Source organism: Drosophila sulfurigaster, chromosome 2R (assembly GCF_023558435.1).
Source record: "Drosophila sulfurigaster albostrigata strain 15112-1811.04 chromosome 2R, ASM2355843v2, whole genome shotgun sequence".
Classification (NCBI taxonomy): domain Eukaryota; kingdom Metazoa; phylum Arthropoda; class Insecta; order Diptera; family Drosophilidae; genus Drosophila; species Drosophila sulfurigaster.
Genome location: NC_084882.1, coordinates 22,024,538 through 22,052,366, shown reverse-complemented (window position 1 = coordinate 22,052,366; position 27,829 = coordinate 22,024,538). Strand labels below are relative to the sequence as shown.

At 39.2% G+C, this 27,829-nt stretch overlaps 1 long non-coding RNA gene across 4 annotated transcripts in view; it reads right to left on the bottom strand.

Moving 5' to 3' along the window:
- Positions 1–27,829, bottom strand: part of LOC133836440 (uncharacterized) — a 112,310-nt gene that overhangs the window by 15,007 nt on the left and 69,474 nt on the right. For 3 of the 4 annotated variants that reach the window (XR_009893736.1, XR_009893734.1, XR_009893735.1), the window contains 2 exons: positions 19,529–19,567; positions 5,258–5,341 (listed from right to left, as the gene is read on the bottom strand). This is a non-coding gene — a long non-coding RNA (uncharacterized LOC133836440). Of the gene's footprint in view, positions 1–3,918; positions 4,496–5,257; positions 5,342–19,528; positions 19,568–27,829 lie in introns of those variants that run through there. The other variant, XR_009893737.1, reaches the window with a different exon arrangement.

Genomic DNA, 27,829 nt, shown 5'->3' with positions numbered 1-27,829 from the left:
ACGATGGCTGGCCATCGCATATTCATTTTATAATATATTTTATAAACATTTTTTAAAGTGTCACACTCAGAGTTTGGGCTGTCAAATAAATGTCGATGGCCGAAACAAATTCCAGCGATTAAAATCTGACTAAGGCCAAGCGCGCGTAGACCAGAAAACGAAAACCCGAAAGTTGGAGCCTCGATTCTTGTGTAGGGTTTGTTTTTGTTTTATTTTGTATCTTTCAGATACAGATAGCGCAGCTATGTTTGTTTCGAACGGCAATGGGAAAAACAAAAAGCGAAAAACGAAAAACTTGTTGGCCCCTTCAGCGTTTGCATTTCATTCCAGTAAACAAACAGCAACAGCAACAGCAACGAAAGACAAAGAAAAAGTTGACTCGAAATTAACATTCACTTGGCTGTGTCCCCCAAGCAAGGCAAAGAGTTGGACCCTTGGGGGATGCTGCTATCGTTGTCATTGTTGTTTTTGTTGTTGTTACTCTTTCTGGCAATCTGGCATTGTCGTCTGTTGACTTAGGCGGATCCCAAAAATTTCTGGCTAACGTTGATGCTGGGCAGAAGCTGAAGCTGAAACTGGAGCTAAATACCCAAACAATATTTTGCATATTCCATCGATTTTTCGACTACAAAATGAGCGCGCGCATAATCAGTGAGCAAGCGAGACAGTTAACTGAGTGTGTGAGCGAGAGAGATAAACGGAGGGAGAGTGCGTTAGAGATATAGACACAGAGTTCTCATGAGAGAAAGAGCAAACGCTTTTCTGGGTGTGTCTGCAGGCGCGGAGGAAATGTGTCGCCAAAGAGTCTAATTTATTATCGATTTGCCATATCATGTCCATATCATTGTGCTACTCCTCCACACCCGATTCCCCTCTTCCAGTCCCGCTTTCCAGTTTGACTTTTTCTAGCGAATCTAAGCACAGCGACTGTGCCATAAATCTCGCTAATTTATGTTGAATGCGTGCGAAATGCTAACAAACTAAGTCGCAAGTCGCCAACGCCCCCTCAACCAGACCTTTTCCTTGGAGTTGCCTTCTGCCTTCCGCCTCCTGCCTGCATGCCTCTTACCACTTGCCACTTGCCACATTGGCTGTCGTCCAAAATGAATGTTGTGCATATCAAGCTGGCAGAGAGCAACGCTGGCTCGCAACTCCAAATGCAAAAACACAGCCAAAGTCGAAACAGTGAAATGCAAAATGTGAATGCGAATGCATGTTCATGTCCTCATACAAAGTTGTTGTCGTTACCAAGTCGAGTCGTTATCGTTGTTATTGCTGCTGTTGTCGTTGTGACATCTTTCGATTTATTTAATTGTCGATTTCTGTCGCACTTCAACTAACAATTTTCTAGCTAAGTTCGTGTTTTGCGCGCAATTTATGAGACTTGCCTGCCATGCGGCAGTCATCATCGTCATCCATCGAATGCTCCACAACTCGAGGGCTCTCAAGTGGGGTAAGGGAACGAAAGTCAGAGAGATAGAGATAGAGAGTGAGAGAGAGAAAGAATGCCAGCCCTCAGTTAGATTGTTATTCCCTTTCACCCACTTCTCGCTGATAATTGCGTACTTATTATTGCATCGTCTATTTTCCGCCAATTAATTAATTTCCCTTTACGATGACGATTAGTATATGAAAATATCATACTCAAACGACAGCTAAATAAATTTGTAAAAGAACTTGGGAATCGCGAGTTTATGTATAATATCATGTTTATGCTGCCCCAAAATTTCAAACAAATGATAAACTATATTATGAGAAATTCGATTATTTGAAATGCTTCAATAATTTAATATATCTTTGCTATCATCAGAATATTAATCAAAAACTATTTGCGTCAATAAATTTAAATTAATTTATTCCACATTTTTTATTTCTAATGGTGAATTTTAAATATTTAATTTATTAACTGATTTAATAGTAGTGAAACATTAGAATAAAAAACAGTAAAAAAATGTGTTCAGATATATTAATATAAATCGATAATACTCTTCATTTATATATAATTTTTATATATTTTAAATGTATAATTCCCAATGTTATATATATTTAATCTTTTTTAATTTATTTATAATAAAATTAAGCATTAGAATATCAAACAACATCAAGAAAAGTTTTCTATTTTAGAAACCTTGAAATTATTTCATGTACTTTGTTGCTTTGGAAAATTTTCTAATGATAATAATATTTTGGTGCTCATTGAAACATTTGCTTATGCTTATGCTATTGCATCATGTATTTTCTAATATAATTATTTCAATCTTTACCTAACTTTTTAGCTATTCAGATAGAATGGGTTTTAATCTGTCAATGACCTCCGAAAGACTTTTCATAATAATTTAAAATGTAAATCTAATTAAATAATGTTTATATAAGCTTTAATGAAACACTTTGTCGCCCGCATAATTTGACTATTCATCGTTTTTGATTCTAAGCATTAAATCGAGGGTCGACTCTGAGTTCCGCAATAATCGACGATCGTTTGGTAATTACTGCGCCTAATAAACAACGAGCGGGGGCCAAATGCCATTGATAAGTTATTGTTATTATTAAAATTGTTATTGTTATTGAAACTGGGGCCCCGAGCCCGAAGCCCGAGATAGGCAGACAAACCACACAGCATCATTGCTTCAGTCGCTGTCAAGTCTGCTGGACAGTCGCTGAATTGCCCCCTCTCGGCACATGATGTGGAACACAAGGTGTCCCCAGTGCTGAAGCTGGTCCGCAATAAATGAAGTCATTAAATAATTTAAATCTGTATTTAAGTGACAATAAAGCACATTATATTTGACGATAAGCGGCCATTGCGAATACACGAAGATTACACGAGCTGCGAGCGCGACATGTCAACAATAGTCATCACACTTGTACGAATAAATTATTCATTAAATTTAATTAAAAAAAAAGTGAGGAAAAAACATACAGTCTGCAAGCAGCGACAACTGTTTGCCGCGTTTTTCTCTCAAGTGTTGAATGGCGTACTATATCATTATATTTCTGATTTTAAGTATATAAAGCAAACAGGTTTCATTCCCGAGCGGTTGAATTTCCAAATATCAGGTTAAATACGTCAGAATGATTATAATTCTATTTTTAATACACAGCTAAATCAAACGTGTTAAACAATTGAGTTGTACTGTAAATTATTGAAAAGAAGCTTATAGAAGCTTTAGACTACTAAAATATAGGATTGCACATTGCATATTTTAAGAAATTATAGAGCATTTGAAAGGATTTGTACTTTGTACACTTTGATTTATAAATTTGTAGACAATATACTACTTTAAAACGTATATTGATGTTTCCACACAATATATATTTGTATATTTGTATTTGATTGATTTTTGCAGGCAATCATAAGATATGGTATCTGGCTGAACTAATGATAGTGACTGACAATCAAAAATGCAGGATATACATATGTATGTATGTATGTAAGTAAATCATTTATTTTGCAATTCAAGAAATTGTAGCATTAGAAAGATAATGCATTTAATGTGGGTATTGCAGCATGCAAAATCTTAAAGAAACTAATTACGTTTATCAAACATAAAGAAAAGATAATTTGTTATAATCAATATGTTGGATGTTATTAAAAATTAGAGAATAAGTAACGTTACAATTTTATGCTTGAAATCTTTTCTTGAATTTTAAACGACTTTTGCTAAGCTGACAAGTACATGTATCTGTAGCCGAATAATATGTAGTAAAGATATTGTATCGGACTGACACTTTATATAGTGAAAGATAATCAATCTGCTAATTATTGCATCAAATTAAGGATGCAAGTTAAATTTTAAAATTACCAAATACTTCGAGATATAAGAAATTACATTTGCAATTTAAACTATGTATTTGTTGGATATATATTTATTTAATTATTTTATCCTTAAAACCTTTTTTTATTTTAAACAACAAATTCAGAGCAGACTAGGAAAATATGTTATGTTGGACTGAACCTCCACATAGCAATAGATAATCAATCAGTTGTGTGTTGCTCAAAAATGGTGGATGGAAGTAAAGCTGTTAAAGATATGGTTTGTTCTCTTGTTCTCTGGCAATAAAACAGGCATTATTATGAGCATTTAATGCAATATATTAATTACCCGCCATCAGATTGCGTTTAAAGTGACCTCACCTTGCCCCCCCCAACCAGAGTCGCACCGCTTCCCTTCGCATGCAATGGAATGAGTCGATTAAAAACTGGAATAACGTCTCTGTCAGAATGTTCTTGGCCAACCAGGCGTGGCGAAGGGGCAGTTACCGCAGATCTTTGACGATGCACGCGGCTCCGCCAATGACGCGCCAATTTTTGTGTCGTGTTGGAGACTTGGGTCCCAAAGGGAGCGGAGTGGCGGTCGATATCGTGTCACATTCATTTGCCAATTTACGGTCGACTAATGGCAATAATGAATGCATTTTATAGTCCCATCCATAATGCTGCTGCTGCTGCGACACAATCAAAAACACACCGAGAATTACACAAATCGTGCAATTTCTGTGCGGCAGGCAAAAAAAAACAGAAACAGAAACAAAAACAAAAACAAATACTTATTTATTTGACGGTAAATTAATAACAGCCCACTGAATCACACAAATGGTCTAAAGACCGCCCGCTCTCGACTGAAAATGGAGGCGATGGTCATTTTTTAATTGGATTAGAAATGGTCGCAACTGCAAAACAAGTTCAAATTGTCGATCATAAATTTTTGGGTGCATGAATTTTGAGAAATTGGTTTTTTTTTAAAGCGCCTCGAAAATGGAAACAAAATTCGAAATAGCCGCGAATTGGAGACGCCAAAGTAATCCGAGAGCCAAGAACCAACCAAGAGCCGTCGGAGCAGCTTTTGGGCCATTTGCCATGCAGCACGGCGTATGTTTTATGGCCATGTTAATCGGTTTTTAAAGCGATTAAGCGGGAAATCATTTGAGAACTCACGAAAGCCCACCAAAAACCAACCAAAAAACCAAATTGTCGGTGTCAGAGAGTCGTAAAATTATGATCGATTCATGCGCAAAACCCGTCGGCCGGGATTAAATCATTATGCAATTATATTTTATGCTGATTTTTATTTGAATAGACAACAGAGTTTGATGGTTTTGATGGTCGCTTGTATTCGTGTATTTTTTTTTTAACGCCCATAAACCAAATTTATTTTAAATGCCTCTTGATTTATGCGCATTGCTGTTGTCTCAAATTTTTTATGTTAATACAAATGTTAATAAAAAAAAACAAATATATATGAAATTGTATACCAACCCTTTGACGTGCTGAAGTGTTTTTTTTCTATTTTTTATGGACTAAATCCACATTAGAAAACGAACAAAAAATGTTTATAAAAAGCTGAAACGAGAAGAGAGTTGAAAACATTTATTAGGTTCATTGTCTTATCAAATTGTACATAAAAAGAATATTATAGTTTGAATAATATATTTCGATCATAAATTATTATTGTGCGAGTGTGTTTTTAATCTTCACATCCGACACTTTAATAATTGTTATTTATTTAATAGTTCAAATTGCGTTAAACCCTTTTCTTAATTAATGTTGCCACAAGCGTTTAAAGTAAATTTGCCTGCCACAGCATTTGGTTGGCATTTCAAGCCATTGAGAATGCCATTTGGCAAGTCGTCAGGTGGCTGAAACGATAATGCCGCACAATTTCGTTGTTGATATTTTTAATAATACACAAATACAAAAAAAAAGAGTGAGAACTGGGAAACCTCAATTTCAGGCCGAAAATTTTAGTAAAACGATTGCAGTTGACTTTAAGTTTTTTTTGGGGAATTCCAACTCGACTCGAAGCATGAGTGAAATTTCTCATCACTCAAAAGTTTTACGCTCAAGCTTTGCAAATAGCAAATACCGCACAACTGCGGCATATTCTCAAGAGTCTCAAGAGCCGTCAAATTCCAGCACACACACACATGCAAACACATTCTGGATCCCGGAGTAAGCAAAGTCTCCAAGAATAGGGCCGCTGACCAGCTGCAGTTGCGTTGGCTGCCGCCGCCAGCGTCGCAGCTGCTGTCGACGTCGACTTCGCTGTGTTGCTGTCGGCTGTCGGCGTTTGCGTTAGCGTCATCTTCGTTGTATTGTTGTTGTCTGTGCTCAGCGACTATGTCGCACTCGCTCCCACCAAAATGGCCGCTGCGAGCATTCGGCATTCGTTTCGTTTGCTCACACATGCCGTCGCCTCGCCCCGTCTCGCTCGGTGCTTGTGCGTTTTGCGGTACAACTAGCTGAGTTCTGTCGACGTTGCCGATGCCGTTGGCGCAACAGGGTGCACTATAGTGCACACTCGAAATACAGCGCCAACCGGGCACGCCCACGCTTCGTTGTTGTCCCACCGGCAGCCACAGCTCCAAAAGCAAAAGCAACGCAGTCGAGAGTCGCGAGGCCGCGGGCCGCTTGCGCTGCTTGCGACGCTTATCGCCCGTCGCTTTTTTTCTTGCTGTTGTTGTTGTTGCTGTATCTGTTATCAATTCAGCGTTTGGTGCGTTGGGAGTAGATGCCCAGATGCTGCTGCTGTTGGCACTTAACTCGACGCTTGCCAATTTCCAGTTGATTGGCTGCACTTCTTGAGATTTTCGATATCGTGTGCAAAGAAATTTGCATCCTCTCTGTCAGCACAGGATGCACAGGACCCAGGACCCAGGATGCATATTGCATGTGCACATAACTGCTGCAAGCAGCTGCTGCTGTCATTCCCATTGCGATTCCCATTGCCATTTCCATTGGCATCCACTCGACACGCATCCAAGCAAAGCATTCATATTCCTTCTATCCACTTCATTCCACTCTTGCTGCAAATGTCCTGCTGCATGTCTCCGAATGCCAAAAGTGAAAATGTATTTTCGCATAATTTGATGCTGTTTCTTCTGCTGCTGTTGCTGCTGCTGCTGCTAATAGCCAAAGCTCGTTGTCTTCTCTGCTGGGCAACTAGGCAACTGTGGAATAGGGAATGGGGAGACTGCAGAGTGTCTGGGCTAACGACAATGCCACGCTGTAATCGCAATCATTGCTGAATGCAATGGCAACGGGCCACAACTGGCAACTGGCAACTGGCAACTGGCAACTGGCAATTGCCAAGAGTCTATCATTTAGAGACTGTAGTTTTCCTCATCCCTTTTCCTGCTTGCCACAGTGGTTGTCCTTCGTTTGAATTACAGTTTTTTATGGCATTGCAATTAGGGGTAAGCGCAGCGAGCTACACACACACTCACACTTTCAGCCAAGAAGATAATGCACAAACACAAACACAAACACAAACACACACATACACACGTAGTTGCAGTTGCGCTTGTTAATGGCTTGGCTTTGTTAGGGTGGTGCAAGCAGGCAGCTAAGGGTTGTTCATTATCTGTGCAACCAGGTGAGGGGTGCCACACACACACACAGACACACACATTCACACATACAGAGAAATTCAAGCGAAGTACATTTCCTTCGCTTTATGTGAAAATCATTTAGTTAGACTGCAAAAAATGCAGTTCTATAGATATGTTGTTGCGCAAGATAAGTCATAAAACATTTCAGTACGAATATAATATTATCTGAGTATAATAATATTATCTACTCTTTTTTATACCATTGGCTTGCATAATAGAAATACAGAGTGTATTTTTAATGTATGCTCTATTTATTTTTTATTTATTTGATTAATGACAACATATATATGCAATAAAAGCAATCTTGAATGCTGTCATTAATAACATTCAAATTTCAGAAAAATTCATTGAATATATTTTCTAAAATGCGCAGATTATTTTCCAGACTTATGATGCTCTTTTGCACTTTATAGAATTAAATATTATCTTAAACATTATTATTATGACCGACTTTTGCACTCGACTTGTTAACTAATGAATTATATAATTAAATATTTCGTACTTCGAGAGAAAGCTAAACTATTTTCCAAAATTTTAATAAAAGTCGAGTACGAAAATTTATGATCAACAAACGATTTATTAAATGAATGAAGCAAAAGCAAAGCAAAGGCAAAAAAAGGAGACCTGCAATAAAATGTCCCATGCGGGCGACGGTAAATGGTGCCACGTCCTGACCAGTTCCGTGCCAATGTCGCTTGGGTCCCTGGGTCCTGGGAATGTTGATAGTCGTGGGGTGGAGGGTCGGTGAGGAGTGCGAGGAGGTTTGGGGCGTTGGTCCATTGTCGAAGTATTTGCGCATTGTGCAGAAAAGTCGTAAAAATTTCTGCTGTCTACGTACGAAATGAATGGGAAACTGGATTTTGTGTAGGTTGAAGAATGGAGGAGGAGGAGGAGGAGTAGGAGGAAGAAGGAGAAGCCGTTGAGAGGATGGCTGCAAACGAAATGCCAGCAAACAATTCTTGTAAATTTTACGAGCGCAAATATAATTCAAATGGTCATTAATTGCAACAACAACAATAAGAACGAGATGTAGGCATGACGAAGGGGGAAGGAAGGGGAGCAGGGGTCGAGACCAAACAAGAGAAACCAAACTCAAAATGGGTCGCAGACAGCCCTAAAAGAGCCTCATAAATGAATTGAAGACGCGCCGGCGATTGGCACAAAACAAAGCAAAAAAAAAAAAAAAAAAACAGCAGCAATAACAACAACAACAACAGTAAAAGCAATGTAAATGGCGAGGTTATGTACTAGAGAATAGCAAGCAAAATGCAAAGCTAAAAGCTCTTTTTGCTCAGAAAGCACAATAACAAAAGCAAAACAAAGTCAAAAGCGAAAAGCGAAAAAGCAATAACAATGCGAACGAAGCACGTGGTTGGGAAATTTAGCAATGTACGAGGCGAAGCGAGCCGATACGTCGACTGCGCTGCCGACACACAACGCCAGTTTGTGTGAAATTTCCCAATTTCGAATTTGCAATGCAAGTAAATTACCCAAGTAGTAACTGTAAACGGCTGTTAGTGTAACTGCCCAGCCAGCTGAGGCCGCAAAAGAAAAAGTACCACCAGCAAGCGCACATGGGACATTTGTTGAGCTGTTAGCATAGTCAGAGTATGTGTGTGTGTATACACACACACACACACACACTCGCATGTCTCACAGATACGCGAACGGGGCACACAGATACTCTCGACTGTGTACGCCATGGGGCGATATCTATGAGATACGCACAGATACAGAAACAGAGGCCGCCGCGTGCGCTTTGCGTCGCAGTCACAAAAACTGCTGTCGACGTCGGTGTGGCGTCGCTCGCGTCGGCAGAGGCAGCGGCAGCAAGCGTCGCACAAGAAATCGTCGGGCGACGGCTTCAAATGAACGCAAAACGTTGAAAAGCAAACATCCGCCAAAAAAATAAACGTCCCAACAATATATTTTGCGGCATTCTAAAAATAAACTTCAAGTACTTCACTTTACAACCAAATAATAAAAAAAAAAAAACAGAAAAACTATATCAAAATGTTATCGATAACAATACATATTAAGTGCGTGTGTGTGTGAGGATTTAAATTAAAACATTTTGAGTTCTTAAGTTCTTAAATTTTAATGTGTCAACCTTAATGTGAATTATCGAAATTTATAGTTTGGCGTGCTTTTTGTTTACCGCTAAAAATGCGCTGTGGCAGAGGAAAAACAGGTTTGCATTTTGTGACTGCAGCAGAGTGTGTCAGTGTGCGTGTGAGTATGTATGTGTGTGTGTGTGCTTGCATGGAAACTTGTTTCAAGCTACAGCTGATAAGAATCTCGAAAATATTAAAATCAATTTGAAACTTTCACGAAACATAAATATAATAATTTTACCTCTTCTTCTCTTTCAGCTGCATCCGTTTGGTCTCTCTACCCCTCCTTCCCTTAGTCTATTTTAAACGCCGCCCATAAACACCAAATAACAAATTTGTGCTCATTTTCAGTTGACAGTTGACTGTCGCATGTCAAGGTCTTATTAAACATGGAAACACTTTCAAAGCACAGTCCCAAAAAAAAAAACAGTCTTTACTGCTCTCTCACTCTCGCTCCCTCGTTTGTCTGTCTGCGTGCCATTGACATTGACTTATGGCTCTCTTGTGGGCAAAGGGGGCAATTGGGGGGCTGGGTTCGAGGTCGACCCTTTGACGAAAAATGTTGCCTGACATTTTTGCTGTATGTGTCTCGTTTCGTTTCGTTTCGTCGCTTGTTTTCGTTTTCATTTTCGCCTTTGCTTCGCTTTCGCGTTTGCTACGCACGTTTATGGTTTGTTTTGCTTTCGACCGCCAATTCGCTAGCAACGACGTCACACACACAAACTTACACACGCATACGAATGCACGCACAAAAGAGCCCCCAAAAACAGCCTACGTGTAGTGCGACAGAGATAGCGTCAGTTTGTGGAGAGACTTGAGTGACTGAGTAAGCAAGAGCGACATCATCATCTGTCTGGGATGATAAGTAAGCACTTCGGGCAACGAGCTTTGAATGAGTGACTGAGCGACTGACTGATTGACGGACTGCCAGACAAACAAACGAACAGGGCGTGCAGGAAACCCGCAACAAAGGCAACAACAATAAACACTAAGCGCTACGATGAATGTCTGCGGCTCCAAAAGTGCTGTGTAGAACACTGAGCGATGATTACGCCAATTATTCGTCATTTGCCATTTCGCCACTTTCGTACATTTCTTTTCTGGTTTCATTTGATTTACAGTGTATTCTTTATCGAGCCTAGACTTTTGCTACTTTGTTTTCCGCTTGCTTTTCTGCTTAAATTCGTTATTGAGGCAGGTTATTTTTCCTATGCATTGTTTGCATGCTTTGCTGTTGTGAATTTTATTTCTCACTCTCTTTAGCAGAATCCATGATGCGATAACATTTGGGTAAGCTACTACATAATTTTTATAAACATTATAGTAATAATGCAAAATATTAATTAGAATACGTAAATTTTCTCATATTCTATTATATGTTAAATTATTAAATAATTCATAATTAGAAATTTGCACTTAATATCTCAATATTATTATATTCCACTTTCCCTGACTTTATTATAATCACCACTTTTAAATAGAATTGCCTTTTGCATATTGTTCTTGAATGCGCTCCCCCATGTTAAGTTTTCACACGGCCAATGGGGCGTATGCGCGTTAAAAGTGCGCAAAACTGCTGCTCGCAACTCTTGTACGACTCTTGAATATATATGTATTGTATGTTATGCAGCCAAGGCAATAGAAACGAAGCCAAGTCAATTGCAATTCTAAGACACGCAGTTAGTTTTGCTTTACGAGCTGCAGTCTGGCCTCACTTGATTTTCACACACGTATAAATCAATCAAATGGCAGCAGACAGCCATGAATGGAGGGTAGACGGATGAAGGGAGCAGCCCAATCATGATGTGCAGTCGTAAAGTTAAGTTTTACGACTGCGAACGCATAATTACGCACTCTCGCACCTACGACGAACGAACAAAAAGAGAAAGAGACAGAAACAGAAACAGAGAACACAGGGGCGGATTCGAGGGACGTTCACACGTTGGGCCGCTTCGGACATTTAGCATTTGCCATTTTATTCGCATTATGTGGCAGATGCAGGCGTGAAGTGTCAGTCTCACATATCACACATATGTGATGTATATATGTGTATATATAGAGCATGGATTGGTGCACAATATGGTTGTCTGACTGTCTCGCATTATTCGCAAATTATCAAACGACAGCGAGGTTCATATTGATTTATGTGTGTGTGTGGGTTATAGCTGCTGCCGATGCTGCTTTTGTGGTGGTTGCTTCACCATAATGAAGCTGTAAGAAGGTCCCGCAGAATTTACATTTATGGGCGACAGTGGCTGCTGCGGTTGTTGCTGCCTCACATGCCACATATGCATGCCTACCACACAGCGCACAGCGCATTAAATTTAATGCCACGCGCTTCACGAAGCACAAAGAGGCGACAGACAGACAATATTCAAGGCTTGCCTTGGGTATTGTCAAATTGTGTGTCCGCTGCCCACACATCGCTCTGCTCAGCTCAGCTCAGCTCAGCTCAGCTCTGCTCTAAATGGGAAAATTGCTCGCAGACGGCAAGAGAAACAGGTAGGGGGCAGGCGACGATGGAAGGCGTGGCTATGAGACTCCCATAAACGGGGCGTCTAATTTGGTCATTCAAATTGCAACGCAGACAAGAGACAATCACATTGTCTGCTGTTGCTACCCGCTGCTGCTGCTGTTGAAGCTTCTTCTGCTGCTGCTCCTTGGCGCATAAATTGCACACTAATTGTGTCCATTTCGTAGTTGCTTCCACTTGAAGGTTTAGCACAGCTGTCGCATGTTGCTCATACGCCACCGACACCGACACCGAAGTGAAACCAACCCAATCCCAATCCCAATTCCAAACTCTGTGCGCAAGTGTCATGACTGCCACTTGGACTGTTGCCTCATCCTCATCCTCATTCTCATCCTCAACTCCAATCTCACGCTGTCGTCTCCACCACCGTCTTGTGTTTAGTTTTGGGTGTGAAATCTAATTTGAAAAGTTTGTGTAGTCATTTTGATGCCGGCGCGCACTCAGCAGCATATGCTACCCACCGCTAGGGTTTTCTTTTCTAATTTTGTTTGCAAGTCGTTGACGCAATATTGCCCAGCGTCTGCCACCTCTCTGCCCCATCCTTCTGGCTTCTTAGAACCACAAGCACATTGCGTTTGCTCTAAAATTTAAATTACACTTGATATCAAATAGTTTTTGCTATCGGGTTGAATACGAAAACGAATACGAATGCGACACTCGTATCTAGATATGAATGCTATTCATTATGCTAAATTAGTTAGGGTCAGCATTGAGGGATAGCGAGGGAAATTCTAACGAAAATTTGATATAGTTTTTCTGAACTTTTAAATTCGATTTGTTTGCGTGAACTTTTTTGTTTGCAGTCAAAGTCAGTTTGAGGTGAAACTAATTTAAAAAACTAAATTAAACTTCAATTTTCGAGACATAATCCCCAATGGGTGATAACAAGGAAAAAAAAGCGAAAAAAGCGAGCGCGTTGTCTCGATGCTGAAAATAATTGAGAAGCCAAAAGTAGAGAGAACAAAAAAAAAAAAAAAAAAAAGCGAAAAACTCATTTGAAAACTACGCCCCAAAGACAGAGGAACTGAGGTAACAAATGCAGAATCAAGTGTGGGATATTTTACAATTGCTGCGTGGGTCTGTTTAAAGGAGAAGTGTGAGGGGGCGTGATGGGTGGGTGGGGTGTTCTGGGTGTGGCTGCGGTTGAGCTGTTTCCTGCTCCTTCCCCGCGTTGGCACAAGGAAACAATCAACTGAAAGCGCAGGCCGTCAGCTCAGTGAGTCCAGGGCGGACAGACAGACAGTCAGGTGGGAATGTAGAAAGTGCGAGAGTATAGATATAACTGGGCTAAGGGTTGGGGAAACTCCATCTACGATTTGGGGTTGGGGTTGAAACTGGAACTGGAACTAGAGCTGGGGGATTTGCTATGCGTCTGCTGCCAACAATGGCGCAATGGCGTCTGTAATTTCAAGCAATTGTTTCCCTTCGTTTATGACGTCTTTGTCTGTCTGCGAGTCCCGCCTTTTCAGCTCACTTCAGCTCAGTTGAGTTCAGTTCAATTGTGCTCTACTCTATGGGGCTAGCAAACGAAGCGTGCAAATATCAAACGATGTTGCAGCATCAACTACTCAACTCAACTCATGAGCAGCATTTAGCACCTTGGGCCGAGCAACGATTCGCCATAAAGTCACGTACTCTGCGCTCAATGTACAATGCGATTTCTGAGCATCTAGAGATTTTTCGGATTCCATCTTTCCATCTTCTACGTCCCATTCCTATCCCCAAACCATCGTCTACCATTTGGTTATTTTACTGACTGCTCCACACGGATCGTTGCGTTTGCAAATTGTCGCACATTCTTAAAGGTGGGCAACAGCAATGGAAACCCGCCCGTCCATCACTTGGCCCCTTTTCCTCCATCCCATTCGCATTCGCATTCTCAATCCCAATCCCATGATCAGGATGAAACCGCCCTTGGCGCTCGTTATGCGGCCGCTGTCTTGTCGCTGTCTCTATGTCCATTTTGCCAGTCCGTTTGTCCGCGTGTCGTTACTTCCCCATCTCATCTCCTGCCTCCCCTTTCCCACTCCACGTTGCCGGAGGAACGTTTTGCATTGGAATTTGCTTTGCCAAATGCCGCCATTTAGGGTTGTGCCAATAAAAAAATGATATTTATGGTTGTAACGGCCGTTTTGTGTGTTGCCCCCTTCCCTTTCATTTCAGTCCCTTCTCATCTACTTTCGCGACGCACACACACACACACATAGCATAGAGAGCGAACCCTCAACCCCCAATAGATTGTCTAACCCACGTGGCGTTCGGTGGTGCGCTTTGCAAAATACAATCATGGCTAGGCCCACAAACAGTGGGGCAAAACAAATGTTTAGCATTTTTCAATATTACAAGTGGCAGCTGTTGCTTTTTTTATAGAAAAACAAATGATTAAATAAAGCTTATGACTTTTGCTCAAGTTAAAACAAAATAATTTTTAGATAATTAGATATATTTTTCTAAGTTAAGTTTTCTTATAACATTTTTTATATAACACATTCAAAATATTCTACTTAGAGCATTTCTAATTTTTGTTGAGGTCATTTTTACATTTTCAAATTTCAAATATTTTATTTTTTTTATGGATATAATAAACTAAGCCGAAACTTCGAATAATGATAAAAATTCAAATTTCTAAGCTATGCTGAAACTTATACCTTACTTACAAAAATATTTTACTTAAAAATTTTTTTACTAAATTTTAGGGAGTTTCAATGTTAAAAAAATGAATTTAATTTATAGAATCAAGACATTTTTAATTTGATTTTTTTAAAATACAATTTGTAGATAAATATAGGTATAGATATTGCTCTTCCTCTGAAATGTTAGCAGTTTTTAACGGGATTTACCCATTGTGCCTGGGGGTTGGACCTTCTGGCTGCACACACAAATGAAATCTCACAAGCATAACGAGCTCGTGACTCTTTGTCGTGCAAGGGTTGGGCACAGCCAAACGCGCACACACACACACACATGGAGAGACACGCACACACACACACACACACATACAATTGTGGAAGTAGCTGAGTGTGGCACATACATATACATAGAAAAATATGGCACGTACTCTTCGAGAGCCATAAGTTTACGTTTTATATCGGGCAAACTGTGCAATATTATAAATTTTGAATTTTATCTTAGGCATTAGATTGCCAGAGAGTTTGGCTGGTTGGCTGGCTGTTTGTTTGCCAGCCAGGGACTTGCTCCTCAGCTTGTGTGTGTGTGTGTATGTGTGTGTGTATGTGTGTGTGTTTGCCTTCTTGGATTAAATGGAAGGACGTGCACCCGAGCCGTAGTTGGTGTGGAAGGTGGCAAGGAGTGAGGCGGCTCCCTCGGCTGTTTTATCCTGCTGCCAACAAAGGGTGATTATCGCGATTGGCGAAATAGTTGCAGCATTAGTTTGCGTCTAACTTGGCAGCCAAGGAGCGACCGAGAGGCAAAGCTGTAGTCAGGCAGTAACTTGCTAAATTTATTATTGTTAATCTTTTGGTCTCTTCTCTTTCACCTGTTACTAGGATGTCGACTGCAGATGCCTTCAAGAAGACGTAGTCCCCGTTATGCTGAGCAGGCGAAGCACGTTCGCTGTGCGACAAGTGCCAGAGTTTATCTAAATCTTTTTGGCTAGATTCTTGGCACAGTAAATGTCGAGCTACTGTCAGCAACCACCAACTGCATTAAAGGACATCCGGTTGGCAGGCAGAGCAAAAGGCGGAAGCGTTGCGTTCTCGTTGCGTTGCCTTATGTCTCTTGTCTCTCACGCACAACACGACACGACACGGCACGATACGACACGGACACGAGCCGGTACGAAGAAGGAAACGACAATTACGGGTAGTCGCCGGTTAGTTTTTCCTGCCGGCGACTCAGTTGCGGCCGTGCAATCGTCGGGTCAACAACGGCAGCTGTCCACACGCGCACCGCAGCACACAGTGTTTGTTTTTCGCTAAGGATACGGTATATTTATTATCTTCACTTCACGATTTGTTTGTAGCTGTTGTAGAACCTGTGCAACTTCGTATACGTATACTGAATGTATCCTGAGTGTATCCTATCCGGTATACCTTCAGTATACGTAACACGAGGAAACACCATCAACGTGGGATGTGTCAAAATATATATAACAAAAATAAAATTGATTAATACACTGTTTTTACGAATTCACTTTCGCTAACACACTTTAATAAAAATTTGCTGTAAACCGTTTCACTTTAAATAAATAAACTCGTTCGCATTAAAAGTTAAACAAAATTCAAATATCTTTGTGTCTTCATTTCATTTGTTTTGGGGAACAGAAACTTTTCAGCCACTGTCACTTGCCACTTGTTGCACTGCGACATTTTTTGATGGACAACCCGCTGACTGGGGAAACGTTGAGTTACAACCGAACATGATGAGCTTGGTCGAACAGCTGATTTGAGTTGCTTGGAGCATGTCAATGCGCACTCTGATGATTAGTATGTGGATGTGGATAACTGATACTTTTATATCATATGAAACAGAAAAATGAAAATAAATGAAACGCATATAAAAATCATATTTGAAGCTAGAATGTTTTTGATTTATTGTATTTTATTTTATTTTTTCTGTAGATGTTTTAAATTAGAGAAAGATTAAAAAACTTAAGGAGACGCTATTAACATTAATTCTAATGTCTTAAAGAGGAATTTATTTAATTCCAAAAGGCAATTGCCTTAATTTAAGATGTGCTAGTTAATTAATATTGCATATGATGTATGCTTGATGAGTTATTGAATATAGATAGTGGCATTTTTATATTTGTTATAAAGCAGCTGGTATAATCATTGCAATTTTAGCTAATCGTATGGACAAAACTATTTCATGAAATGTTCATTTATACGCATAAAAAATAAGTAAATAACCTCGTCTTAAAATTGGTTGAGACTCAACACTTTCTTTAGTTGATAGAAAAGATTTATTATTGCATGTGCTGTGCAGGTTATGATTCAAATACTAAATTCAGGTCATCTTATTTTAATTTTAATTTTGTTTTACTGCAATATGAAACTACAAGAAAAATGTGTATAAGCAAACAAAAACGCGAGCGTTATGGTTTACAATTTTAATAAAAATGTACCACAAAATAAATATATATTGTAATAAAATAGACAGAAATAAATGTTCAATAGTAAGTTGATAGCTTGAAATTCGTTATGTGCAGCGCTTCAAGCGACAGTTGTCGCAACATGGCGAGCGCCATCTGTTGCGTAAGAGACACAACTTTAGTTCAATGTGTTTCTTCGATGGACTGCGCACAATCTGACATGCGACGATAAGGGTTGGAATTCCATTCTAATCAGAATTGCAGCACATAAAATGCGAGTATTACTAATAGCCAAGAAACTGAGAGTTGATAATTGACTAGACAAATAAGTATTTGTTTATTTTATAAAAATAGTAATAAATGATCAAGCAAAAGTTTGTTTGTCTGGCAAAGTTTTACTATAAATAGGCATTAGCTAAAGACACGTGGTGTAGTTTGCTACATTTTTAGATGATTAACTCTACATAACGACGACCGACAAGTGAAGCGACAGTTTTTCCGATCTTGCCGGTTGTCAAGAAGCCATTGAACCTCAGCTGGCATTGGAAATGTTGAAATGGGAAGAAGGGGAGCAAGTGAGGAGCAATCAACGCATTTTACATGTAGTTGGAGAGGAAGAGAAACAGGCAAAAGCAGCGACCAGAGATAACGAAATGAAACGAGAAACTCACTTGACAACGACAACAACAGCAGCAGCAACAAAACAACCACGAGAATAAGAAGAAGAAGAACATCGACAATAGCAACGCCAAATGAATTTATGAACATGCGACGCTTCGGTCTCGTCTCTCGAATGTACGTTGTTGTCTGTCCCTTTTCCCCTTGTCGACGGCAGCATGCAACCGGTTGTCATGGCAACAATGGCTGTCGACGAAGGAGCGCACAAAGAGCAGAGCAAGAACATTTAATTCGGCCATATTTGATTTTGGAAATGCTGAAATTCTTGTTGTTGCTGCTGTCATTGCTTCTTTCTCTCCCTCTCTCACTCCCTCAGTCCCATTGAACGCATTCTAGTTTTGGTTTCCTGCTCGCTCTCGCTCTCGCTGTTTGCTCTCGTTTCGCTGCTGCTTCGTCGGGGTGGTTTCTCTTCTGCTATGCTCTGTGTTGTGCGTCTGCTCCGGACATTGTGTTTGGCATTTCGTATCTATTTTCCATATTCCATTATTGACATTGAGCCCAAAAGTGTCTTTATTCAGACCCAAGTATCTACACATAAATAGAAATTTTCTAATAACTTTCGATGTAATCTCTGCTCTCCACAAAATGCTCCAACTTCGACAGCAGCCACAGCTGAGTAGCAAGAGAAAAAAGTGACACAACATCGCTGAGATGTGGCTTTTACGATGATCTGTAGTCAGTTTTACGATTCCGGCAATTAAGAAACTGTGCGCTAAACACGTCTTTAAAAACAAATAAATCACCTTCGGCATTGTCTGTCTCCCATTGGAGATCGGAGATATACTAAAAATATATAGCGTATAAGCGCTCCACTCACCTAAATATATATTTAATATGCAGGGGACGTTTATGCGCCTAAATGGCCATCGATTTACTATAAAATCAACGATTTACGATTGCCGCAATAAAATCATGATTCGTCGAAACACAGACCCGTAAAATAGATTCGCTATGGGTTGGGTCCTCACAGCACTAAAGCCTTTAAGTACTGCCTACATAGCTTGGACCCTTGGGGTAATTTGTAAAAATAATGATTAATTGCTTTACCACGCGATTGGAAAGAGAAATATTTTTTAGAATCAACTATAAATTCGCAGCGATAATTGCCAAAGACTGACAGTTAACAGTCAGAGATACTTTTTTATTCATTAAGGACAATAGAGAAAGAATTTTTATTTTCTAACAAAATTACGTTATTATGAATTATTCTCTATAGAAAATTCATATATTTTTATCCGTACGATTGTTTTAAATGTACAATTTAGACAATTAGAACTCAAGTCTTCAAATATTGTTCTTTTTTAAATTAAAATTGAAATGCCTTGCCGACAATTTGAAAATATCAAAAGCTTTATCACAGAGATAACACTTTGTGTATACTCTCTTACTGATTTAATAATACATATATTACGACAAAAATAAACTTTAACACGCAACCCAAGTGTTAGGGTATCAGAGGGCGCATATTTATTATTTCTGGGCTCAAGAATTCGACAACAATGTAGCGACTCTTCACTTAAGAGCCTGATTTGCATATTAGGCAACAAATAAACAAACAGAGTTCCTAGAAAATTTCAAGTTCACTGCCTTACACATTTTGAAGCGATCTCAATAAAATGCATGAGTTTATGAATGATCAACACAGACGATGTAATAATATATGCAGATCAAAATATTCTGTTTGATTGGCAGTGATAAGGCGAATGTGATAGAATAATTAAATTAATATTTTATAGCAGATATCGGATTACAGTAACTTACAATTGTAAAAGGTATCCATGCACAAAGTGTTCCGAGGATCTGCAAAGAGAGAAATGGAAAACATATCGTCAGACATATTTATTAGCAATTTCATGAAATCCTCTGTCTGATTTGAAGTCGAGACAGCAGTTGAGGCGCATTGAACTCCAAAATTGGAGGAGCACGAAAAAGGCCTTCAATTTCAATGACTCAAAGACACTGATTTTTGTTCTTAGTGAATTCGATCTGAGACAAGCAGTCGAAAGAGAGAGGCAGGGGGAGTTATGAGGGCGTTGCTGTGGAAGCCAAAATCATGGCACTCAAGTCTGTTGGAGTAATTTATGCATTCTTTGTTCTGTCTCTCGTGTTAATTCATTTAAACAAAACAAAAAAAAAGAAACACGAAGTCGAGAAAGATATATATGCATAAAAGCTAAACGCGCCGTTAGCATGGAAGACAAGTGATTGGGGAAGACGTCTGAGCCTGAAACAGAAACAGAGACAGAGACAGAGCCTGGATTGCGATTGTCCGCATACAGAAAGTACATTGGAATTGAATATTTAAATGCATTTGCCTGCCGACTGTGAATGAGGAATGTGGGACCTGAGGGCGACAAGCGAGTGGTCAGACTCAAAGTCGACGACGGAGACGGAGTCTCACTCATGCAAGTGCAATAAATAAGGGGCCCAGTGACAGGCGTCATTTTGAATTCCTGCTGACGAGCGACTGTCACACACGACATCAGCTCGATGTAGATGTGTCATGAATGATATATGATGAACACACACAAATATATCTTCTATACATATGTATGTATGTACATCTATGGCAGATAGATACATAGTAGTTACACCCAGGTCACCACATATGGGTAACATTTTGAAGAGCATTTCACTTTGACGCACGTCATGTTGTGGGATATAAAATCGAGAGTGCTTCGCTTTTCGGTCTCGACGACCTCGAAATCATAATTCAACCTTTAATGGCTCTTTAAGGGCCATTAAGTCAACTCTTCTTTTGCCAGGGACACAACCACTTTCGTTTTTTCCTTGAACATTTCGCCAGCAATTAAAATGTATATAATTGCAACTCTTTGACGAGCGCCGCAAGCGAAGTCTGCAACACAGTAATGAATTATGCCAGACGACAGCGCCCAGGGCGATTTTTTCACGTTTCCACGTTTGTTTTTAGTATTTTAGATTTTCACTCTATTTGCGGGACAGGCAAATAACAACAGCGACGAGCAGAGCGAAACGGTCATTAAAACTGCTTTATGATCTCTTAAAGCGAAAGCGAGAGTTCCGCATACATCACTCGCCTGCAACTCCGAGATGGTTAGAAAAACATGTGTAACGAGTAGTTGAAGTTGAAGTTGCAGTTGCAGTTGCAAGCGGAAGGATTAATATACATATTTTAATGAGCGCACAATTTTCTGGCTCTTTGCTAAATATTGCAACAAATTGTTTAACGATCGAAGCTATTTTTAAAGCAGGAAATATTGAAAAGCAAAGCAGCGGAGCAAGCAATATTTTTGCTTTATGAAGTGAGTTTAATTAATAATAAATATTATATGAACTGATTAAATAACGATTATAAGCCTGCTTTTGTGATCAACTGTTTAACAGGTTATTCCTGTCAAACAAGAAACTGAGAATTCAAATGCTAGAAATATGATTCTTATCTGGAAATAACTTTGTAGTGCGCCAACTAATTTTAGATAATGATCGCTTTGGCTGAAGTGTGAACAATGTGGACCACAGCGAATAAATGGTAATGGAGTTGTGATCAAAATTAAATTCATTTCATTTTCGATTTGCATGTAAAAGGCCTAAAAACGCGGGACTTTAATGCAAATTGACGAATGATTTACGCAAAGGCGCTTAGCTCGAAACTTGAGTATTTTTTTTTATATTTTTGGGTGCGACTTTCGAGCCGGTCTCGACCAACGCCAAGATGGCTGGCAACAAGTGCAACGGCAACGGCAATGGCAACTGCAACACGAGCTTAACTGCAGCGACGGCATCAATTGATAAGCGAGTCGAGTCAAGTCTCCATCTTCAATTCCCACTCCACTCCTCGCTTGAAGCGAGTTCTTTCCCCCATTTAGTGTGCGCCGACTGAAAGCGTCTAAAGTAAACATTTAATTGCGCCATTAATTGCGCGGTAAGTGTGCCAGATGCACATGCTCAAGCTCATGCCGAGATCGAGCTTGCCTGTGGAGCATTGGTGCAACTGAGACGGCAATTGTGGCACAAAGAAAAACAAACAAATAGCATCATTTAAGTGCTCAGCGGTGCACTCGTTGGCCACTCGCTGCTCCTCACTCCTTTCCTCCTTTCCCCCCTCCAGTTGTTCGAGTTCCCGCTGCCCTTATCCAACTTGTGGCGTTTACGAGCATTCACAGTCTTCCATTAAGGAGCGCCGGCTGGGAGTTCTCTTGTTTTTGCTCTTGCTCCTTGCCAGCTGACAGCGTCCACCTTGTCTTGCATCCAAGTTTCTGTTTTTTTTTCTGTAAGGCGCAGCTAAAACTTTAGCCGCATTAACTTTGTGTGTTTAATGCGCCAAATTATTGCCAATACAATCGACGTTTTACGATCCTTAAGTTGACAGTTTTCTGTTTTAGTTGCTGCCTACTTGCTTGCTTGCTTGGTGCTCTTGTTGTGCCCTGTCGCCTGTTTTACCTGCCGCAAGGCAGCCATCAACTCGTTTTCAATTTGTATTTATTTCTATAACATATAATAATATTTCCTATTGAAAAACGCGTTTTTGCCTTAATTAAATACTGTTTTTCAGTTTATGTCGCACGTATGAAACAAATGAAAACAAACTCAAGTTACAGCAACAGAAAAAAAAAAATGCAAATGTATTTTAGATACACTATTTTCATTTATTTCTTATTATTGTTATGTTCGAAGAATTAAATTGTATAAAGCTTGTGGAGCTGTCTTCAGCTTGCAGTCACGCGATTTTATAAATATTAATTTTAGAGTTATATCACCAAAAATATTCAAGTATGTCAGTTAACAATAACATATAAATTTATGTATTCAAAGTTAGAAATATAGTTCGATATTTCAATTAACTCTTTATCGCTAAACAATACAAAATATATATGAATGTTTCTATCATCTATTTTATATCTTAATTTTCTACCAAAGTTATTAGTATAACAATAAACATTTTGACTATGCAATATCAACGGATGCAATAAATGGATGTAATTTAAAATTTTAATATTCTCAGGTTTTAAATTACTTCCCCTAGAATTTATTTGTTCTATTTTCTTAATAGAGAAAATAAACTAATTTTTATAGGTAAAGAAATAACTAAGCAACAAAAACAAAATATACGAGATCATTTTTAAAGAGAATGAGTTTAATAATTTGATAATATTCTCAGATATAGATATTTATATTTCATTGGCATTTATTTCTATACACGTATATGAAAGTTTTCTATATAAAAGAGTGAATGTCTTTACTCGCCAGTTAAAAAGGCATACAATGTGGTGTAGCATAGCAACATTTTTTATATAAAATAATGAATATAAAATATTATACACTGAGAATTAATATTAATAAAATATACATCATTATTCTATACATGTTGAATATAATTAGTGTAATTTATTGAAATATACTCATATTTTGAATCACTTCATGACTTCTTTATTTTGAATCTATACTGATAACTTTTTTGTATATAAAAGGGAAAATATATTCGTTCCCCAATAAGAAAAAAATACAATTTTATGAGTACTAGGTAACAGTTTTGAAACAAGCTTCGATCTACTCAAAACAGACTTCTGATAATCAGAGTAAATTGAATATCCTAAAGCAAATCGAGAATGAAAAGCGTGCAATCTAATATCAGTATTTACAGATAAACAGAACATTTATATGCAAGATTCTCCCACTTCAATCACAGGTGAAATCTAACACTGCACAAATGCTAAAGCGGAATTTAAATATTGCCATCGAGTCCATTGAGAGCAGCTGGTGAGCTGGGATGCGAGTTGGAGCTGGACAGGTCGGAAAGCGTGGCTGCCACACGGCATTGTGGCATTAACTTAATCGAATTGAAAACCAAACAAAGGCCGCAATTAACATTAAACCCTTCACGAGGGCTGACCCAGCAAATGAAATGGAAACAGGAGCAGAGGGGGGAAGGAGAGGAAGGGGAGTGTGGTTGTGCTTGTGCTCGTATGTGTGCTAATTTTGAGCTTGGTGGTGTACTCGTACTCGTAAGCAAACACACACACAACTCACACACAGAACTAACAAAACAGAGAGTTACATTAAATTTTAGAAAACACAAAATGCCGCTTTCGTTGTGTGGCTGTGGCAAGCAATTTCACATAAATTTGCGTCAAAATACCACCGACAATATGTACAAATGCACCAAAGGGAGTCCAGGGGGGCAAGGTGGTTGAGGCAGGCGGCAGTCAAGCAGTCAGGCTGACGGGCTGACAGGCTGACAGGAGGAGGCCGTGCCCAAAAAGTTTTGCTTAGCTCTCATTTCTTTTTGGCAAACATGAAAATGTATTCCAGACACGCATCGGGCCATTTTGCAAACGTGCCACCGAATGAGTCTCGATAGAGGGGGCAGCGAGTGAGAAAGAGAGGGAGAGAGAGCGGGTGGGGGAGAGGGCATCAGAGGACAACCGCATCCGCATCCGCCCAATGGAATTTTCCGCCTGAGTTTGCGCCCCTTTGCGGCAAATCACGAGGAAAGGGCAACGTCAAAACTTTTTTTTCTCTCTTTGCGAAAATAAGTAAAGTTTGAATTTGGCAAACATAAATTATTTGTTGAAATTGCCAGTAGCGCCACATGGGGCAAGAAGTGATGAGGATGATGGAACTGCGAGTTATTCCCCACGGCCTCGCCATAGTTTTTCAGCGTTTCATTTTTTTTTTTTTTTTTTTGCGCTCTTGCGCTCTGCACATGTTATAATCGCTGACGGAAATTTATGAAATAAATAAATAAATAAAATACGCTTGCAACTTTGGGGAGCTGTGCCGCCATTAGGCATGCCACCACAAGGCGCCACCACACAAGAGTTCCTTAAGCCTCTGCCTCGAGAGCAATGCCATTTGCCTGTCTCCGACATAGGGCAAAAACTTTTTGCTGTTATTGCATTTGCTGCCGTTGGACTTCAGATACTTTTGGGCTTGTATCTTATGGATACATAGTAGCAGCATGAGCAACACGGCAGCAGAGCAAGGTGCGCAAATTGCCAGGACGAAGAGGACGCCTACCTTGAAAGCTGTGGTGTAATTTGTATCTAATCTTGCCTCATGTTTATATAAAAGCAACGACGATGACGACGACGATGAGCAGAAACTACAACCACACACCCCCTCAACATACACACACCTACAATTTGTGCAATATGGCGCTAGCAGGGGATGTCCTCACACACACAGAGAGAACTATATATATAGAGTACATATATCTATCGTATCGTATATTCATGTCGAAGTTGGGGTGAAGTTTCTTGTTGCTGCTGCTTTGCTGTTGGTTTTGGAATTTTAATAAAATTGCACAATTCCCAACTAAAGATAGATACTTTTCGTGTAATTTACGATGATGGCAGATAGCAACGATAGCAAAACGAGACAACTATTGCCAGTGGAAGGGCGGAGAGAAAAGCGTTGCCAGATTGAAGGCCAAGTAAAGCAAATTGAAGTTGGAGAGAGTGAAAGCTTAAGAACTAATTAACGAAAAGAACAAAATAATTAGTTTTCAGTTTTAAATTACAATTTTTCAGTTTTCATCGAAAGTCTTTAACAGATTGGTTAGGAATATCTAAAGTACTAAATATATATTAATAATAATAATCCCTGATGTATTAAAAATTACGAATTATGTATTGCAGAAAACTAAGAAATTGTATTTATATTATTTTAAAAGCAAAATTCATATTTTCAAATAAGTTAGAGAGCGTAGACTTAAACTCGAATTAAAAAAAAAAAATTTATATTGCAAGAACCAAAAAGAATTAAACAGTTTGCACTTCAAAATTAAACTTAGTCAATATACAGCCAAAATAACTATCATATAAGTTAGTTTAATAGTTACGATTACTTAAGAACTAATTGAAGAACAGAATAATAATAAAAAACGAATAAACTAGCTTACATTTTAAAATTAAAGATAGTTAAATTTTAGCAGAAATCTTGTAAGAAAATAAAAGATTTCAAACTGATGAAAGAATCGAAAAGTTTAAAATCCATTAAAATTTCGAATGAAAAAGTTGTTACTTATAAATTCAGTTAGCAGAGAACTTTAAAATAATTCCTAACTAAAACTCAAGGATGTTTTATAGCTTACATATATAATTGGATTATATCCAAGTTGTCGGTTTAAATGTAAGAGTACCAAAAATCTATAAATCGAAGATAATTTTATAGTTTAGCTAGTTAGGTTATCCCCAATTTAGACAATCTGGCAACGCTGTGCGGAAGTAGCAGAGGCAACAGCAGCACTCTAGTTAGAACGTGTCCCTGCTCTGGCTTATTTATTGATGAAATCAACTACAAGTTGACACGAAACTCCCAAGTTGTGTCGCAACTCTGGAGATGGAGATGGAGGAATGAACTTTGATGGATATGGAAATGGAGTGAGAGTGCCTGCTTAATGTTACCCAATTGATCAATTTGCCTGTTGCCTCCCCCTCACCGCGCCTTTGGTGGCATATGCAGATGGTTGATTGGGCCACAAAATCGAAGGCTCATAACGCTTATGTATTAGTGATAGTAATCATTGGGAAGTCAGCAGGAGAGTCGTGTATGGGCAAACTTAATGTAATTAGAAAGAGAAAGAGAGTGAGTCGCCCTCCGCGGTGACAGGGTCGCCCTAATTGCCCATTGGCGCTAAATTGGAAGGGCATCATCAATTGAACTACGCTTCGAACGCCCGCACATCTAATTACCAATCGTAAATTGTCCAGCGAATAAAGTTTGCTACATTTTGCTAGTGCATGGCATGCTGCGGGTTTTGCTGTCAGTTTGCTGAAGCGAAAGTCGTTGAGGGTTTTACCTGTATGACAAGCAAAAAAGGATTCTTTTGGACAGCAGCAGGTGTCCAGCTGAGAGCGAGAGTTGGAGCGGGAAGAGGAACGGGTTACTAGAAGCCTTTCGAGCGTAAAATTCTTGTCGCAAAACACACACAAAAATTTCACGCTGCTGCTGCTGTTGTTGCTAAAAAAGATGCGCATATCTCTCCGCTTGTTTTTTTATGATATGCGGCATAAATGGATTTTAAACTGCTGCCAAACAGGCAGCTGAGGCGCATTGTCTGCTGAGCGCGTCTGAAACCTTTCCGTGGTTATTGCGTTTTCAATGGAATTGAAACGGCGACATCGTCTCTTCCTCGTCGTTGGTCAGGTTGCAGGCACAAAGGGTTGACAATTGTTGCAATTCCATGGGACAGCATCATAAAAAGAGAAGACACTGACAGCGTTTTGGGCCGTGAAGTGCCTGCAAAGGGCATGACCGTAAATCAAAACCCCGTTCGATGGAAAAGTGAAAGTGAAAAGGTGAAAGGCAAAACTCTATTGCCAAACTCTAGCTTATAGTTGTATTTATTCCATTCGAAAATATTCCGTTTGAATTCTCCTCAGCAGCCATATTGAAAATTGCAAGTAGCCACCCCTCTTCCCCTCTACCCGTTTTTCCATCTTGCTTCTCAGGTGCGCAGTTTCCAATGGGGCTGTGTCAAGGGTTGCTTTTGTCTTGCTCTGGGGTCGCGGTCGCTTCTGCTCTTCCTGGCATGTAAATGTTCCATTTAATCCATGTTATGGCCACATTTGTTGTAACTCCCATGGAAATTGCCCAGCTCCTCCTTCTTTAGCCTGCCGCATTTCATTTTTCTACTTTTCCTGCTTTCTGCGAATAAACCGCAAGCAACAATAGCAATGGAGTTTCTCTTCCCCTTCTTTTTATCCGCTTACCTATTCACAAATTGCGTATTATTTTCTTATTTTCATGACATTTAATGGTGCTACATAATTTATTTTGACATTTTTTTATTGCCGTTTCTTCAAAAGGACAAAATCTGTTTGGAAGTTCTTATAATTATTAAGCTGAGGGCGGGAACCAAATAAAATTCCCAGAGTACAAAAGAATATATGTACAATAAATTAAAATATTTATGCTATTTTTACCGCAACTGCCCTTTTCTTATACTTGAAATAGAATTTTATATTGCTCAAACACTACAAATAGAATTTGTACAATTTTAATGGCTTGTCTTTACCAATTTTAAAAATATAACTACATTGCATATCGTTTCTATATAAATTTTACTGATACAATAAT